Below are 18,568 nucleotides of genomic sequence, written 5' to 3'. Positions count from 1 at the left end.
GCAATCTTGAAGCGCGGAATCTGATTGGTCAGACCAGCGTTGTATTGACCTGAGCACGGGCGTTTCCTGTTTTAGTTTCTGTCTATAGGCTGGGAGCATCAAAATGGATTCATGGTCAGATTTGCCGAAGGCAGTGCGCGGGAGGGCTTTGTATGCATCGCAGAAGTTCGAGTATCAATGATCCAGAATTCTGCCAGCTCATTTCACGCATTCGATATGCTGATATGTATTGATCTTAGGTTAGCTTTGTTAAAATCCCCAGCTACAATAAATACAGCCTCAGGATGTATGGTTTCCAGTTTACATAGAGTCCAGTGAAGTTCTTTCAGGGCCGACGAGGTATCTGCTTGGGGGGGATATACACGGCTGTGACTATAATCGAAGAGAATTCTCTTGGAAGATAATGCGGTTGGGATTTGATTGAAAGGAATTCTAGATCAGGTGAACAAAAGGACTTGAGTTCCTGTATGTTGTTGTGATCACACCATGAGTCGTTAATCATAAGACATCCACCCCTGCCCTTCTTCTTACAGAGAGATGTTTGTTTCTGTCGGTGTGATGCGTGAAGAAACCGGGTGGCTGTACCGACTCTGACAATGTATCCCGAGTGAGCCATGTTTCCGTGAAACAGAGAATGTTACAATCTCTGATGTCTCTCTGGAAGGCAACTCGTGCCCTAATTTCGTCCACCTTGTATCTAGAGATTGGACATTGGCGAGTAATATGCTCGGAAGCGGTGGATGGTGTGCTCGCCTTCCGAGTCTGACCAGTTGGTGGGGCAAACTCAGCCATTTTTTTTTACGCATGCTAGCAAAGCCACTACACAACACAACACTAAACTATACATTAATTGCACTATAAGGGTGACAGAGTGCCCATGAACTGTTAGGGTCTACATAAAGCTGCCCCAACAGCAGAGCTTTCCTTTAAGCAACATGGAGTGGATCCTTCCCACTGCTACACCTAATATGGCTGACTTGCTTAAATAAATAAAGCGTCTTCTGACTCCTTGTGGATTTGTGTAAGTCGATAAGAACTACATTCTCCAACAATCATGAACCATACACAAACATTATTACATTTATGTTCAGCAAATTCATAATAATTCCGCTTTGACATTACAGAGTATTTTGTGTACATTTGACAACAAATGTCAATTAAATCCATTTTAATCTCACTTTGTAACACAATAACATTTGAAGAAATCCCAGGAGTCTAAATAACACTTTTGCAAGTCATTATTTTATTCCCATTTTCTTTTGTCCAGCACCTGAACCAATTTAATATTTTATTTTTCAGAAACTACAGAGACCAAAACCCACTAGACCCCCCTTGTGACCGAGGAATTCACGAAATGCCCAGGTCACTCTCCACTTCTTGGTACATGGAAAACAATAAATACAATTCTCTATCAATACCAATGGTACTGATAGAATGTCTAAAGGCATCAAGTCGCCACATGAATAGATTAAGTTCATTTATTAACGTCACTTTTCTCCTGATCTGCAGTGGGGCCTCTAAGGGTTGAGTTCTCTACGCCTGTCAGCTTGGACACAGTGAGGAAGGAGAACCCAGGTCTGCAGGAAGGAGGTCGCTACAAACCACATGACTGCATCACCCTCCAGAAGGTTGCTCTCAACATCCCCTTCCGCCATCGTGAAGAGCACCTCAAGTTCTGGCTCCACTACCTCCATCCTGTCTTACAGCACCAACAGCTGGACTATGGCATCTATGTTATCAATCAGGTACAGTACAACACACATTTGGAAATGTAAAACTTAAATTTAACACTTACATTTAAACACTTGAATGAAATACTTAGGGCCTGTTTCCAGGAAACAGATTAAGCCTAGTCCTGCACTAAATAGCTATTACAATGAAGATAATTCATTCAGCATGCTATTAAGACCAGAATTAGGCCTAATGTGTTTCCAGAAATATGGCCCTTAAATGACGTAGAGTCTGGTTCCTCTCTAGGTTCCTGCTATTTTAGAGAGTTTTTCCTAGCCACCGTGCTTCTACATCTGCATTGCTTGCTGTTTGGGGTTTTAGGCTGGGTTTCTATATAGCACTTTGTGACATCTACTGAATTAAAAAGGGCTTTATAAATACATTTGATTGGTTTACAGTAAGATGTTTAATCTTCATCTTGAGGATGCCTTTTACCTTTATTAGGATGGAGAGAACATGTTCAACAGAGCCAAGCTGAAAGGGCCCTGAAAGAGTATGACTACGACTGCTTTGTGTTCAGTGACGTGGACATCATCCCCATGGATGACCGCAACCCCTACAAATGCTTCAGCCAGCCCAGACACCTGTCTGTATGTATGGCTTCAAGTACGTGGGATGTCCTATTGCAGTGCCACAGTACGATGTAGACCTCAACAGCTAAACTTTATTTTGGAGTGAACTATCACTTTAAATGATTAAATTCTGACTCATTGCTGTGATTATGGTAAATGCCCGAGTGGTTGTTAATGTTTCCTCATACCTACTGTATTACCCAGGGGAAAAGGACTATAAGGGCTCGATTCAATCTGTATCGCTGAAGGGTTAGAGATTGCGCGATTTAAATGTAAAGGTATTTTCCTATTGAGCCGACATATGCAGCGTTTACCGTGAATGCAGTCTCCACTAACACAGGAACATTGCTTTTAAATGTAATTCTGGCTACAATGCAGAACTTTAGCACTACGGATTGAATACATCCCTGAAACTTCTTCAATTCATACCTTCAGAGGCACAGCACGACAGAACAGGAAACTATAATATATCATAATATAGGACATTTAGCAAACACTTTTATCCAAAGTGACTTAGTCATGCATGCATAGATTTTGTTGGCCCCAGGAATCCAACCCACTATTCTGACATTGCAAGCTCCATGATCTACTCACTGAGCTGCAGTGGATCACCAACGGAGAGCCCATCAAGTCCAACGCCTCAACCACTTGGCTATCACAGCTGCTAGTATAGCTAGCATATCTGTATATCTGATTGAGCATATCGATTTTTTGATTGTCTTCGTCTCATCCATAGTTTACCCTATAATCAGTACTTTGGCGGTGTCCCATCGATGAGTAAGGAGCAGCATCGTGAAAATCAACGGCTTTCCGAGCAGCTACTGGGGCTGGGGTGGTGAAGATGATGACATTTTCAACAGGTAAGAAAATGTTTAACCTCATAAACATGTACCACATCGTAACTCTTGACCTTACTAACTTTTGCCTGCTCATAAAATCACATGATGCACACTGGATGATGTCATCAGTATCTCAGGATGATGTCATTGGAAACACATCTTTCACTTAACACTTATCTTTTCGACTACAAAACATAGAAACCTGCCGTTGTCTCATGTTATGTTGACATTGCGGTGGTGCTGGAGAGGATGCATTTTGTTTTTAAAAAAGGGTGATTTTTTTCCCTTTTAAAATCAATTTAATCAAATTCCTTTCACTGGTCTTATTTCCATAGGGTGAATAACAGAGGAATGTCCATCTCTCGTCCGGACGGCGTAGTCGGAAAATGCCGGATGATCCATCACGAAAGAGACAAAAATAACTACGACAATCCTCAGAGGTAAAGCTTTAGAACAACTGCGTTCACTAAGTTCCCCCTCAAGTTTTGAACTACAACCTGTTCCCTAACTATACTCCAAATGTTGATGACAGTTGATTATTTTGCCCTGCAGGTTCAAGAGAATAGCTCATATGTTAAAGACGATGGATACTGATGGCCTCAACTCTCTCGAGTGCAAAGTTGTCGCAGTTGAAAAGCATGACCTGTTCACAAAGATTACAGTAGATGTGGGGATGCCACCCAAAGATAAAGAAGACATGGACAAAGGATGAATGAGGAAGAGATGAACTAGCAGGGCCGGATTTTGGGCCCCGGGGCAAAACAGCGAATTTCCTTAAATTAAACACTATTCAAACAGAGAACAGGAGATGATTGTGGACTACAGGAAAAGGAGGACCGAGTACGCCCCCATTCTTATCGACGCGGCTGTAGTGGAGCAGGTTGAGAGCTTCAAGTTCCTTGGTGTCCACATCACCATCAAACTAGAATGGTCCAAACACACCAAGACAGTCGTGAAGAGGGCACGACAAAGCCTATTCCCCCTCAGGAAACTAAAAAGATTTGTCATGGGTCCTGACATCCTCAAAAGGTTCTACAGCTGCAACATCGAGAGCATCCTGACTGGTTGCATCACTGCCTGGTACGGCAATTGCTCGACCTCCGACCGCAAGGCACTACAGAGGGTAGTGCGTACGGCCCAGTACATCACTGGGGCTAAGATGCCTGCCATCCAGGACCTCTACCCTCTGTAGTGCCTTGCCGTACCAGGGTGTCAGAGGAAGGCCCTAAAAATTGTCAAAGACCCCAGCCACCCCAGTCATAGACTGTTCTCTGAACATACCTAATTAATAGGTGTCTGTATGTAGCCTCGCTACTGTATATAGCCTCGCAACTGTTTTTCACTGTCTTTTTACTGTTGTTTTTATTTCTTTACTTACCTATTGTTCACCTAATACCTATTTTGCACTATTGGTTAGAGCCTGTAAGTAAGCATTTCACTGTTGTATTCGGCACACGTGTCCACTGACAACATTCCACAGGCCACAAATCAACAGCCTGATCAACTCTTTGCGAAGGAGATGTATCGCGCTGCATGAGGCAAATTGTGTTTTTTTCAAAGGTATCTGTGACCAACAGATGCATATCTGTATTCCCAGTCATGTTAAATCCATAATATCCATAATACATTTATTTAATTTGCCTGATTACCGATGTATATGTGCGTAGCACACTGACTCCCTGGAACATGTTGAGAGTTCAGGTTGTGCGCCAACTGAGACATTAAAATACCATGCGCTTTGCGATTCGCAGACCAGGTGGCGTCAGCGTGCATAATCTGCAGCTGGATGCTTCTCAAAAAAGGTGCTATCTAGAACCTAAAAGGGTTCTACAACAGTCCCATAGGAAAACCCTTTGAAGAACCCTTTTTAGTTCCAGGTAAAACCCTTTTGCTTTCAGGTAAAACCTTTTTGGGTTCGATGTAGAACCCTTTCCACAGAGGGATTCTACATTGAACCCAAAAGGGTTCTACCTGGAACCAAAAAGGATTTTCCTATGGGGACAGCCGAAGAACCCTTTTGGAAGCCCTTTTTCTAAGAGTTTAGATCTGTACATAGGGGAAACATCACCCCAAGCTGAATTCACAGACGGTTTTGGTTTAAGAAGCAGCACATACATACACTACCGTTCAAAAGTTTGGGGTCACTTAGAAATGTCCTTGTTTTTGAAAGAAATGACATTTTTTGTCCATTAAAATAACATCAAATTGATCAGAAATACAGTGTAGACATTGTTAATGTTGTAAATGACTATTGTAGCTGGAAACGGCTGATTTTTAATGGAATATCTACATAGGCGTACAGAGGTCCATTATCAGCAACCATCACTCCTGTGTTCGAATGGCACGTTGTGTTAGCTAATCCAAGTTTATTATTTTAAAAGGCTAATTGATCATTAGATAATCCTTTTGCAATTATGTTAGCACAGCTGAAAACTGCGGTCCTGATTAAAACTGGCCTTCTTTAGACTAGTTGAGTATCTGGAGCATCAGCATTTGTGGGTTCAATTACAGGCTCAAAATGGCCAGAAACAAATACATTTCTTCTGAAACTCGTCAGTCTATTCTTGTTCTGAGAAATGGAGGCTATTCCATGTAAGAAATTGCCAAGAAACTGAAGATCTCATGCAACGCTGTGTACTACTCACTTCACAGAACAGCGCAAACTGGCTCTAACCAGAATAGAAAGAGGAGAGGGAGGCCATGGTGCACAACTGAGCAAGAGGACAAGTTCATTAGAGTGTCTAGTTCGAGAAACCGACACCCCACAAGTCCTCAACTGGCAGCTTCATTAAATAGTACGTGCAAAACACCAGTCTCAACGTCAACAGTCAAGAGGCGACTCTGGGATGCTGTCCTTCTAGGCAGAGTTGCAAAGAAAAAGCCATATTTACATTTACATTTACGTCATTTAGCAGACGCTCTTATCCAGAGCGACTTACAAATTGGTGCATTCACCTTATGATATCCAGTGGAACAACCACTTTACAATAGTACATCTATATCTTTTTTGGGGGGGGGTTAGAAGGATTACTTAATCCTATCCCAGGTATTCCTTAAAGAGGTGGGGTTTCAGGTGTCTTTGGAAGGTGGTGATTGACTCCGCTGTCCTGGCGTCGTGAGGGAGCTTGTTCCACCATTGGGGTGCCAGAGCAGCGAACAGTTTTGACTGGGCTGAGCGGGAACTGTGCTTCCGCAGAGGTAGGGAGGCGAGCAGGCCAGAGGTGGATGAACGCAGTGCCCTTCTTTGGATGTAGGGACTGATCAGAGCCTGAAGGTACGGAGGTGCCGTTCCCCTCACAGCTCCGTAGGCAAGCACCATGGTCTTGTACCAGATGCGAGCTTCAACTGGAAGCCAGTGGAGTGTGCGGAGGAGCGGGGTGACATGAGAGAACTTGGGAAGGTTGAACACCAGACGGGCTGCGGCGTTCTGGATGAGTTGTAGGGGTTTGATGGCACAGGCAGGGAGCCCCGCCAACAGCGAGTTGCAGTAATCCAGACGGGAGATGACAAGTGCCTGGATTAGGACCTACGCCGCTTCCTGTGTGAGGCAGGGTCGTACTCTGCGAATGTTGTAGAGCATGAACCTACAGGATCGGGTCACCGCCTTGATGTTAGCGGAGAACGACAGGGTGTTGTCCAGGGTCACACCAAGGCTCTTAGCACTCTGGGAGGAGGACACAATGGAGTTGTCAACCGTGATGGCGAGATCATGGAACGGGCAGTCCTTCCCCGGGAGGAAGAGCAGCTCCGTCTTGCCGAGGTTCAGCTTGAGGTGGTGATCCGTCATCCACACTGATATGTCAGCCAGACATGCAGAGATGTGATTCACCACCTGGTTATCAGAAGGGGGAAAGGAGAAGATTAATTGTGTGTCGTCTGCGTAGCAATGATAGGAGAGACCATGTGAGGATATGACAGAGCCAAGTGACTTGGTGTATAGCGAGAATAGGTGAGGGCCTAGAACTGAGCCCTGGGGGACACCAGTGGTGAGAGCACGTGGTGCGGAGACGGATTCTCGCCATGCCACCTGGTAGGAGCGACCTGTCAGGTAGGACGCAATCCAAGAGTGAGCCACGCCAGAGATGCCCAACTCGGAGAGGGTGGAGAGGAGGATCTGATGGTTCACAGTATCAAAGGCAGCAGATAGGTCTAGAAGGATGAGAGCAGAGGAGAGACAGTTAGCTTTAGCAGTGCGGAGAGCCTCCGTGATACAGAGAAGAGCAGTCTCAGTTGAATGACCAGTCTTGAAACCTGACTGATTTGGATCAAGAAGGTCATTCTGAGAGAGATAGCAAGAGAGCTGGCCAAGGACGGCACGCTCAAGAGTTTTGGAGAGGAAAGAAAGAAGGGATACTGGTCTGTAGTTGTTGACATCGGAGGGATCGAGTGTAGGTTTTTTGAGAAGGGGTGCAACTCTCGCTCTCTTGAAGACGGAAGGGATGTAGCCAGCCTTCAAGGATGAGTTGATGAGCGAGGTGAGGTAAGGGAGAAGGTCTCCGTAAATGGTCTGGAGAAGAGAGGAGGGGATAGGGTCAAGCGGGCAGGTTGTTGGGCGGCCGGCCGTCACAAGTCGCAAGATTTCATCTGGAGAGAGAGGGGAGAAAGAGGTCAAAGCGTAGGGTAGGGCTATGTGAGCAGGACCAGCGGTGTCGTTTGACTTAACAAACGAGGATCGGATGTCGTCAACCTTCTTTTCAAAATGGTTGACAAAGTATCAGACCGGCCAATAAAATGATCAGACTGGCCAATAAAAATAAAATTATAAGATGGGCAAAAGAACACAGACATTGGACAGTGGAAGATTGGAAAGTGTTACGGGCAGACGAATCTAAGTTTGAGGTGTTTGGATCACAAAGAACATTCATGAGATGGCTTGACGCCATCTGTCAAGCATGGTGGAGGCAATGTGATGGTATGGGGGTGCTTTGGTAGTGGTAAAGTGGGAGATTTGTACAGGGTAAAAGGGATCTTGAAGAAGGAAGGCTATCACTTAATTTTGCAACACCATGCCATACCCTGCTTAATTGGAGCCAATTCCTCCTACAACAGGACAATGATCCAAAACACAGCTCCAAACTATGCAATAACTATTTAGGAAAGTAGCAGTCAGCTGGTAGTCTGTCTATAATGGAGCGGCCAGCACAGTCACAGGATCTCAACCCTATTGAGCTGTTGTGGGAGCAGCTTGACCGTATGGTACGTAAGAAGTGCCCATCGAGGGGAACAAAATGGCGCCGTAGAGAGAACACGGTGTTTCAGCGAGCTCACGCGGTATTCGTAAATGTATATTCTTACATTAATCTCCTAGCTTGAAAAAGTGGTAGAATTGGCTAAATAAGTTACCCTACAATGAGTCTTGGCGACTATTTCTCAAAAATCTCCGACAACATTCCCAACAGAGCTACTAAGAAGTCAACCAAAACCGCCATCCATGTAGATGCGCAGGAGGAGCTAGCTAATGTTAGCGAATCTAACAACATTGCGGATCCAGGCACAATGGACCTGGTGATTCAAAGGATGACGGATAACATTACTAAAGTGATCGATGTTAAGATAAGAACGGTCCTGGAAGCAATAGCAGGCCATTCAGCTGAACTACAGAGGGTTGTCAAACGTGTTGATGAGGCGGAAGGAAGAATTGCTACTGTGGAAACTTCAACTACATCCATGGACACTAAGATAAAAGCACTTGAGAAACAGGTGCGCGAAATGGCGGAGCACATTGACGACTTGGATAATCGAGGACGCAGATGCAATATACGTGTTGTGGGACTCCCGGAAAATTCTGAAGGGACACGTTCAGTAAATCTTTTTGAGGAATGGATCCCTGGCTACCTACAAATGGACACTAAGGCTGGTCGTGTGAAGCTAGACAGAGCACATCGCTCTCAAGCACCGATACCCGGTCCCAATCAGCGCCCACGACCAGTGGTTATAAAGTTCCACAACTTTACCGACAAGCAGCGCGTCATGGATGCGGCTAGAAACATCGGTTCTGACGGTAGTCAACGTAAAGGTCCAAAGGTCTCATTCTTCAATGATTATTCCACAGCGGTTGTACGAAGGCGCAAAGCGTTTGATGAGGTGAAGGCTCGACTCAAGAGAATGAAGATCGACTACGCACTGCTGTACCCGGCCACATTGAAGATTATGGTCAACGGATCGCCTAAAAAACTCTACACATCTGAAGAGGCTGCTGCGTTTATTGACTCTCTCGGGTAAATAACCTTAAGCTGCACCTCCGCAGCATTGGATAACGTCTTACCTTATTTTTTATCTGATCATGAAACAGTGGTGTAAGTTCTCATGTGCTCCTGTTCAGTAATATTCGTATCGTTATTATTTTTCTTGCTAAAGTAACTGCCGCCGTAGCTCAGACTGAGATATGTGTGAACCTATATTGGTGCCCAGGCTTGGTTTTAGGTGGAAGAGCCTCAATCTTCTTCTATTGATTTTAATTTCCACATATATAAAGGATGAGGCTATTGAGTGGCAATGCGGACTTAAGAGTCTACATTGGAAAGTTGAAATCCCCTGCATGTTAGCTAGTGGGAAAACCCCCTTTTGGATCTTTTCATGTTTAATTTTTGGGTTTAGTATAGTTCGAGTTCAGGGTTCATATCGTTTGTTTACGCTCAGTGAGATAGAGGAGAGTTCAACACATGGAAAAAGGTACCACCCCATTTTTACAGTAGGATTCAGTCTGGATATTGAATGGTCAAAGCGCAATGGCAGGTAACAGACTACGTGTATGTACATGGAACATTAGAGGGAGCCATAACCCCATTAAAAGGAAGAAGGTACTGTCCTTTTTGAAAAAAGAAAATATTGATATTGCTCTGTTACAAGAAACTCATTTGAATGATAAGGAGCATCTGAAATTACAACAAGGGGAGGTTTGGTCAAGTGTTTTTCTCATCATTTACATTCAGAAGTAGAGGTGTAGCAATTCTTGTGAAAAAGAACCTACCACTTAAGGTCTTGAAGTGTGTGAAAGATAAATTGGGTCGCTTTGTTATAATTAATGGTACTTTACAAGGGCAGAGCATTTCCATAATGAATATTTACTTCCCCCCTGCCCACCCCTCTGACTTCCTCACTAAGGTACTTCTAGACTTTTCAGAATTAAACTCAGACACTGCAGTGGTTGGAGGAGATTTTAATTGTTTGTTGAACCCCCTTATTGATAAGCTTCCCAGTGGTATAGCCTCACTCTCTCCTCAAGCTAAGTCACTTACAGCTATTTGTGATGATCTGGGGTATGCTGATGTTTGGAGAGCTTTTCATCCCTCCAACAGAGAGTTCACTTTTTTCTCTGCACCTCATGGATGTCAGACTAGAATAGACTACTTTTTTATGCCCAGGACGTCGCTGCAGTCGGTTTTATCCGCTAGGATAGGAAGCATAGTCATATCTGATCATGCGGAGGTGATCCTGGACATAAAACTCAACGGGGCATTCAATCAGTCAAGACATTGGAGGTTGAATACAACCATTCTTAAAGACCATACATTCACATCATATTTTATTACAGAGTTTAAAGCATTTTTATCTATTAACTCTCAATCAACAGATAACCCCTCACTCCTTTGGGAAACCTGTAAGGCGTACGCCAGGGGTCTGATTATGTCATACGCAGCCACTAAGAGGCGGAAAAAGCGTGAAAAGCAAAAAACACTAGAGGGTGAATTAGGAACTAAAGAGAAGGACTACATTAAAACTCCCACTCCTGCCCTATTAAAGGAAATATCAGTCATTAGATCAACGTTGGACTCCCTCCTAACACAGGACGCTGAAAAGAAAATGAGATTTGTCAAGCAAAAGCTATATGAACATGGCGATAAGCCAGGAAAGTACTTGGCGTACCTAGCTAAAAAGAGAGCTGACTCACAGTCAATTGCGGCTATTACTGATTCTGATGGCAGTCATTTATATGAAAATAAATTGATAAATGACTAATTTAAGAAATTTTATGCAAATCTTTATGCCTCAGAACTGCCAAATGACGCACCCAAGTTAATGGAGAACTTCTTTTCTAAGATTGAGCTCCCTACTATCTCCGAAGAACAGAGGTCTCTCCTTAATGCCCCTATTACTGAGGAAGAGATAATGTCCGCAATTAAGAATCTGCAAAACGGTAAGGCCCCAGGACCGGATGGGTTTTGTAGTGAGTTCTATAAAGAGTTCCATGGCCTGATCCTTGAGCCATTGCGTGATATGTTTAACCACTCATTTTCAAATGACCAGCTCCCCCAAACGCTGCGAGAAGCCAACATATCACTTATTCTCAAAAAGGGAAAATGTCCGGAGTCTTGTTCCTCGTACAGACCAATTTCCCTTCTGAATGTGGATAGAAAATTGCTTTCTAAAATTCTAGCCACAAGATTAGAGGACTCACTGCCACTAATTGTGAAAGGAGACCAAACTGGCTTCATTAAGGTACGTAGGTCATGTAACAATGTCAGACAGCTTCTTAATGTAATTGAAGTCTACCAACGAAGTGCTATGGATGGTCTTGTGCTCTCCCTAGATTCTGAGAAAGCATTTGATCGTGTGGAGTGGTCTTACCTATTCTTTGCTCTAAATAAATTTGGTCTGGGGGACAACTTTATAAAATGGGTGAAAGTTTTATATGATGATCCTCAGGCTGCTGTCCTTACTAATGGACTACGGTCAAATAGCTTCCCTATACACAGAGGTACCAGACAGGGCTGTCCTTTGTCCCCCCTCCTATTTGCACTTGTTATGGAACCACTGGCCGAGGCCATCAGGGTAACGCCTGCTATACAGGGGCTGCTCATTAGTGATGTTCACCATAAAATAAGCTTGTATGCTGATGATGTCCTGATATTCATTTCTAATCCCGAGACTTCAATCACATCTCTTATTAATATTATTGAGTTATTCAGCAAATTCTCAGGCTACAAGATTAACCTAACTAAATCAGAGGCTATGCCACTTCGTAACCTTCACTCTGTACCTAATACTTCTCCCCCCTTCCCTTTTAAATGGTCTCTCTCAGGTTTTACGTATCTGGGTATATTTGTACCTCCTAAATTCCAACAAATGTACAAAGCCAATTTTGTTCCCTTGTTCGACACAATAAGACAGGATCTGGAGCGCTGGAACTCTCTTCCGATTTCATGGTTGAGTAGAATATCCCTCTTGAAAATGAACATTTTACCTAGGCTACTCTACCCAATCCAAATGATCCCAGTATTACTCTCCAATAAGGTAATAAAGGATGTAAATGGATGGCTAAATTCCTTTATATGGAGTAAACGCAAGCCAAGACTTAAGATGGCAATATTGCAGCTGCCAAGTTCTATGGGTGGCTTGGATCTGCCCAATATCAGGTTCTATCAGTGGTGTGCCCACCTATGTTATATTTCAGACTGGATCACAAACGATGACTCCTCTATTTGGTTAGACATTGAGACTTCTCTTTCAAAATACCCTTTACAGGATCTTTTGTTTTTCACAAATTTCAAGTCTGTAAAAGATCATTGTAACAACCCCATTACACTTAACACACTCAAAGTATGGAGGTCAGTTCAACGTTTCCTGGGAAGGTCCAAACTAACCTCTGCTCTTACCCCAATTCTTAACAACCCAGATTTTGCCCCAGGATTGCTGGATGCTGGCTTTAACGTTTGGCTTAATAAGGGCATACGCAGACTAAATGACTTATTTGCGGATAAGATTTTATTGTCATTTGAGCAGATGGTCGAGAAATATCAACTCCCAAAGCAGGACTTTTTCCGTTTCCTACAAGTAAGACATTATATTCTGAAGAGCACCACCTTAATTGGCAACCCTGATATGTCTGTCATTGAAATAATGCTTTTTTTCCCACAAAGGAAAATGTCTGTAAGTCTGTTTTATGATGCTTTAAGGCCCTTTTCTGCTGTCGATACACAGAGGGTGAAACAAGTGTGAGAGAAAGAACTGTCTGTTACTATTGACGAAGAGATGTGGGAGGACATTTGGAAATATGCAAAAACAATATCTATATGTAATCGTACTAGAGCAATTCAATTAAGAATAATACACCGATTGCATATATCCCCAAATCGCAGACATGCTTTTAGCCCCTCTTCCTCCTCTCCTCAGTGTCTTAAATGTAAAACTGATACAGGCACCCTAAACACATTGTTTATGGTCATGTACCAAAATACAAAGATATTGGTCTGGTGTTCTGCAAGAAATTGAAAAGATCCTAGGGGTCGATCTAGAATTGGCCCAGTCTCTCTACTGTTAGGTCTCCCTAGTAGGCATGTAACTTCTGTGGGTAAGAGGAGGCTTTACAACATCCTCACCTTCGCAGCGAGGAAAAACATACTTTTACAGTGGATTAGTGATAAGGTTCCCTCTATTAAAGATTGGCATAAGATACTATTTGAATGGGTGCCGCTGGAATATCTGACATGTACATTGCATTCTAAGACAGATCAGTTCTACAAAATATGGGAACCTTACCTAAATTACCTAGAACCTGAAGTGTCAGCTATTATGCTGCGAGGATTCTCTTAGAATGGTGATCTATGTATTTCAGAATTACACTGTACGTTCCATGTGGGGAACCCAACTTCTTGGTTTAAACTGAGCTTTTTTTTTTTTTTTTCAATTTTTGTTTATTTATTATTTTTTTTTTCTGTTTATGTTTGTTTAAAATGTATGTATTGAGAGACGCAATGAGGGGGATGGGGTGAGAGAAGCGGGGAGAGGGAAATGGTGTGTGTGTGTGTACGTGCGTGCATACATATGGATATGTGTAAGTGAGTGCTGTTTTTTTGCCTTGTCTTTGTTGTTGTATCTCTTAATATGGGTGAAAATTGTGAAACTCCAATAAAAAAAAATACTGTTACAAAAAGAAGTGCCCATCAAGCCAATCTAACTTGTGGGAGGTGCGTCAGGAAGCATGGGGTGAAATCTCTTCAGATTACCTCAACAATTTGACAACTAGAATGCCAAAGGTCTGCAAGGCTGTAATTGCTGCAAATGGAGGATTCTTTGATGAAAGCAAAGTTTGAAGGACACAATTGTTATTTAAATTAAAAATCATTATTTTTAACCTTGTCAACGTCTTGACTATATTTATTACTCATTTTGCAACTAATTTCATGTTTGTTTTCATGGAAAACAAGGACATTTCTAAGTGACCCCAAACCTTTGAATGGTAGTATACACTAAACATGATAAGATCACCCTTACCTTTCTGCGAAGTCCAGAGTTCTCTTCCTTTGCGCCGGAAGCAAACAAACAGTATATTAAAATGTTTTTCCAGATCACCTCAAGAATGTTATCACAATCAAATCAAATCAAATTATATTGGTCACATACACATATTCAACAGATGTTATTGCGGGTGTAGTGAAATGCAATGTCAACCCATGAAGGTTTAGATAACATCATAAACATTTAACCAAAATCTCATGTACTGTACATTAAAACCGTTACATCATCTGGCCACCTAGCCATAATAGTTTCAACATAGTTTCACAGTCCCATGACTCCAGCAGATGGCTGAATCAAGACTTTCTCACAGTTACTGAAATACTCCATGGTTTAATCAATGCTTTCTTTGAGTATACAATTAAATTCAATTAAATGAATCCCTAAGATATCACACAGAAAACAGGCGCACTTGACCTGCAAATGTGACGAGGCGCATAACACACAGCAGCATCACTACTTTTCCAGCCATGTTGTCAGTGGATAGACAGTGGAGGCTGCTGAGAGGAGAACGGCTCATAATAATGGCCGGAACTGAGAAAATGGAATGGCATCAAACACATGGAAACCATGTGTTAGATGTATTTGATACAATTCCACGGATTCCGCTCCAGTCATTACCAGGGTCCCGTTCTCCCCAATTAAGGTGCCACCAACCTCCTGTGGTGGATAGACAGTGAGATTGCCCTATCTAACAGTCTACTCCTGCTTATTATGAGGTTGACAGGTCCGCTGACAGGAAAGTGAGGTTGCGTCCTAAATAGAACCCTAGCTCAATGGGCCCTGGTCAAATGTGGTGCACTATATAGGGAACAGGGTGCCGTTTGAGACACAACCCTACTTTTCTTAGCCAAAGATTATGAAATACATGTTGCAGTGATGTAGTTCCATGGTTTTCATTCATATAACTTCACCTTTTTTTATTTTTTATTTCCCCTTTATTTAACCAGGTAGGCCAGTTGAGAACAAGTTCTCATTCACCTCTCCGATCTGGCCAAGATAAAGTAAAGCAGTGCGACACAAACAACAACACAGAGTTACACATGGAATAAAAAAACGTACGTGTGTGCAAATGAGGTAAGATTAGGGAGGTAAGGCAATAAATAGGCCACAGTGGCAAAATAATTACAATTGAGCAATTAAACACTGGAGTGATAGATGTGCAGAAGATGAATGTGCAAGTAGAGATACTGGGGTGCAAAGGATTAAAAAAAAATACCAATATGGGGATGAGATAGTTGGCTGGTGTCACGTCCTGACCAGTAAAAGGGGTTGTTTGTTATTGTAGTGTGGTCAGGGCGTGGCAGGGGGTGTTTGTTTAGTGTGTTTCGGGGTTTATGTTCTATGTTTTCTATTTCTATGTGGGTTTTCTAGTTGTTCTATATCTATGTTAGTTTTGGGAACGACCTCCAATTAGAGGCAGCTGGTTGTTGTTGCTTCTAATTGGAGGCCATATTTAAGTGGGTTTATTTTCTCTTGTGTTTGTGGGTGGTTGTTTCTTTGTATAGTCTGTGCACCTTACGGGACTGTTATAGTCGTTTGTTTTGTGTAAGTGTATTTTTATTTTTTTTCTTGAATAAAAGGAAGATGAGCATTCACATACCCGCTGTGTTTTGGTCTACATACAACGACGCTTATGACAGGTGGACTATTTACAGATGGGCTATGTACAGGTGCAATGATCTGTAACCTGCTCTGACAGCTGATGTTTAAAGTTAGTGAGGGAGATATGAGTCTCCAGCTTCAGTAATTTTTGCAATTCGTTCCAGTCATTGGCAGCAGAGAACTGGAAGGAAAGGCAGCCAAAGGAGGAATTAGCTTGACCAGTGAGATACACCTGATGGAGTGCGTGCAACGGGTGGGTGCTGCAATGGTGACAAGTGAGCTGAGATAAGGCGAGGCTTTACCTAGCAAAGACTTATAGATGACCTGGAGCCAGTGGGTTTGGCGACGAATATGAAGCGAGGGCCAGCCAACGAGAGCATACAGGTCACAGTGGTGGGTAGTATATGGGGCTTTGGTGACAAAATGGATGGCACTGTGATAGACTGCATCCAATTTTCTGAGTGTTGGAGGCTATTTTGTAAATGACATCGCCAAAGTCAAGGATCGGTAGGATAGTCAGTTTTACGAGGGTGTGTTTGGCAGAATGAGTGAAGGATGCTTTGTTGCGAAATAGGAAGCCGATTCTAGATTAAATTTTGGATTGGAGATGCTTAATGTGAGTCTGGAAAGAGAGTTTACAGTCTGACCAGACACCTAGGTATTTGTAGATGTCCACATATTCTAAGTCAGAACCGTCCAGAGTAGTGATGCTAGACGGGTGGGCAGGTGCGGGCAGCAATCGGTTGAAGAGCATGCATTTAGTTTTACTTGCATTTAAGAGCAGTTGGAGGCCACAGAAGGAGAGTTGTATGTTATTGAAGCTCATCTGGAGGTTAGTTAACACAGTGTCCAAAGAAGGGCCAGAAGTATACTGAATGGTGTCATCTGCATAGAGGTGGATCAGAGAATCACCAGCAGCAAGAGCGACATCATTGATGTACACAGAGAAAAGAGTCGGCCTGAGAATTGAACCCTGTGGCACCCCCATAGAGACTGCCTGAGGTCCGGACAATAGGCCCTCCGATTTGACACACTGAACTCTATCTGAGAAGTAGTTGGTGAACCAGATATACATATAGACATTTGAGAAACCAAGGCTGTTGAGTCTGCTGATAAGAATTCGAGGATTGACAGAGTCGAAAGCCTTGGCCAGGTCGATGAATACGGCTGCACAGTATTGTCGATGGCGATTATGATATCATTTAGGACCTTGAGCGTGGCTGAGGTGCACCCATGACCAGCTCGGAAAACAGATTGCATAGCGAACGTACGGTGGGATTCGAAATGGTCGGTGATCTGTTTGTTAACTTGGCTTTCGAAAGCCCTTAGAAAGGCAGGGTAGGATAGATATAGGTCCGTAACAGATATAGGTCTGTAACAACCTTTGAGTTTTACAGCTGATTATGGGGGGCCTGGGGGATAAATGTGAACCTTATTAAGTTATTGCTTTAGTGTTTTTGCAGTAACCCTTTTGTAACGGGAATTTCCAGGTGAACAAAAAGGTTAACCAAAATAAGGTTAATCAAAAAGTTAATGATAAGGTTAATCAAAATCAATCCGGCTTAATCCAATTATTCAGGGACACACCTCCAGAACAGAAGCAGAACGTGCCTCTTGGAGACAGTATATTCTAATCTGACAGCGCCAAATGTTCTCTAAACATCAGCCTGAGAGGCTTGCACGAAATCAAAACAAAAGACAGTGACTTTGCAAGCTGCTACAGAATTACACTGTGTTCATATTGTCATCAATACAATATTAATCAGTATGTCTTAGTACCTTCAGTAGCTCTGGAGTCAATCACTATCAAACGATATCCAAACAATCCATAACATTCAGTATGAAGTCTAGTGACTATCAACTCGTGCACAAATTAGTAACCTAATGTAGCAGGCGTAAGAGAAATGCCTGAGCGGAGTTCCCACATACGGTTTTCCGCAGAAAAGGAAGTTAGGTTCAACCTATCTGTATCCCTGACAACCGGAACATCTAGTTGTTGGCAACTGCTAAGGCTAAACAAATGAGTGTGACAAATAGAACACTGGAAATCGTGTGTATTACAGAAAGGGAAAACATAAGCATATGCTAAGCATTGTGTTAATTCCTCTTAACTGAATATAAACTTTATATTCTACATCTTAAATATTCCCATTACAACTTTACTTACCACAGATAGGTTGCTTAGAACACATTATATTACATTACATTACATCATGATATACACACAGCTATTTCAGCCACACCCGTTGCTGCCAGGTGTATAAAATCGAGCACACAGCCATGCAATCTCCATTGACAAACATTGGCAGAAGAATGGCCTTACTGAAGGGCTCAGTGACTTTCAACGTAGCAAGGTCATAGGATGCCACCTTTCCAACAAGTCAGTTAGTCAAATTTCTGCCCTGCTAGAGCTGCCCCAGTCAACTTTAAGTGCTGTTATTGTGAAGTGGAAACGTCAAGGAGCAACAACGGCTCAGCCGCGAAGTGGTAGGCCGCACAAGCTCACAGAACGGTGCCGCCAAGTGCTGAATTGTCTATCCTCGGTTGCAACACTCACTATCGAGTTCCAAACTGCCTCTGGAAGCA

General features: G+C 42.9%; 1 pseudogene across 1 annotated transcript; it reads left to right on the top strand.

Moving 5' to 3' along the window:
* Positions 1–740: 740 nt before the first annotated feature.
* On the top strand, positions 741–14,221 carry LOC106609862 (beta-1,4-galactosyltransferase 1-like; annotated as a pseudogene). The gene is made up of 7 exons (XR_014392990.1): positions 741–773; positions 1,344–1,380; positions 1,510–1,745; positions 2,176–2,337; positions 3,040–3,163; positions 3,478–3,582; positions 3,695–14,221. The product of XR_014392990.1 is annotated as a beta-1,4-galactosyltransferase 1-like (transcript).
* Positions 14,222–18,568: the final 4,347 nt, after the last annotated feature.

The sequence above is a fragment of the Salmo salar genome, chromosome 08 (assembly GCF_965601325.2).
Source record: "Salmo salar chromosome 08, fSalSal1, whole genome shotgun sequence".
Classification (NCBI taxonomy): Eukaryota; Metazoa; Chordata; class Actinopteri; order Salmoniformes; family Salmonidae; genus Salmo; species Salmo salar.
The sequence above is the reverse complement of the archived record's forward strand: the minus strand, read 5'-3'. Positions and strand labels throughout refer to the sequence as shown.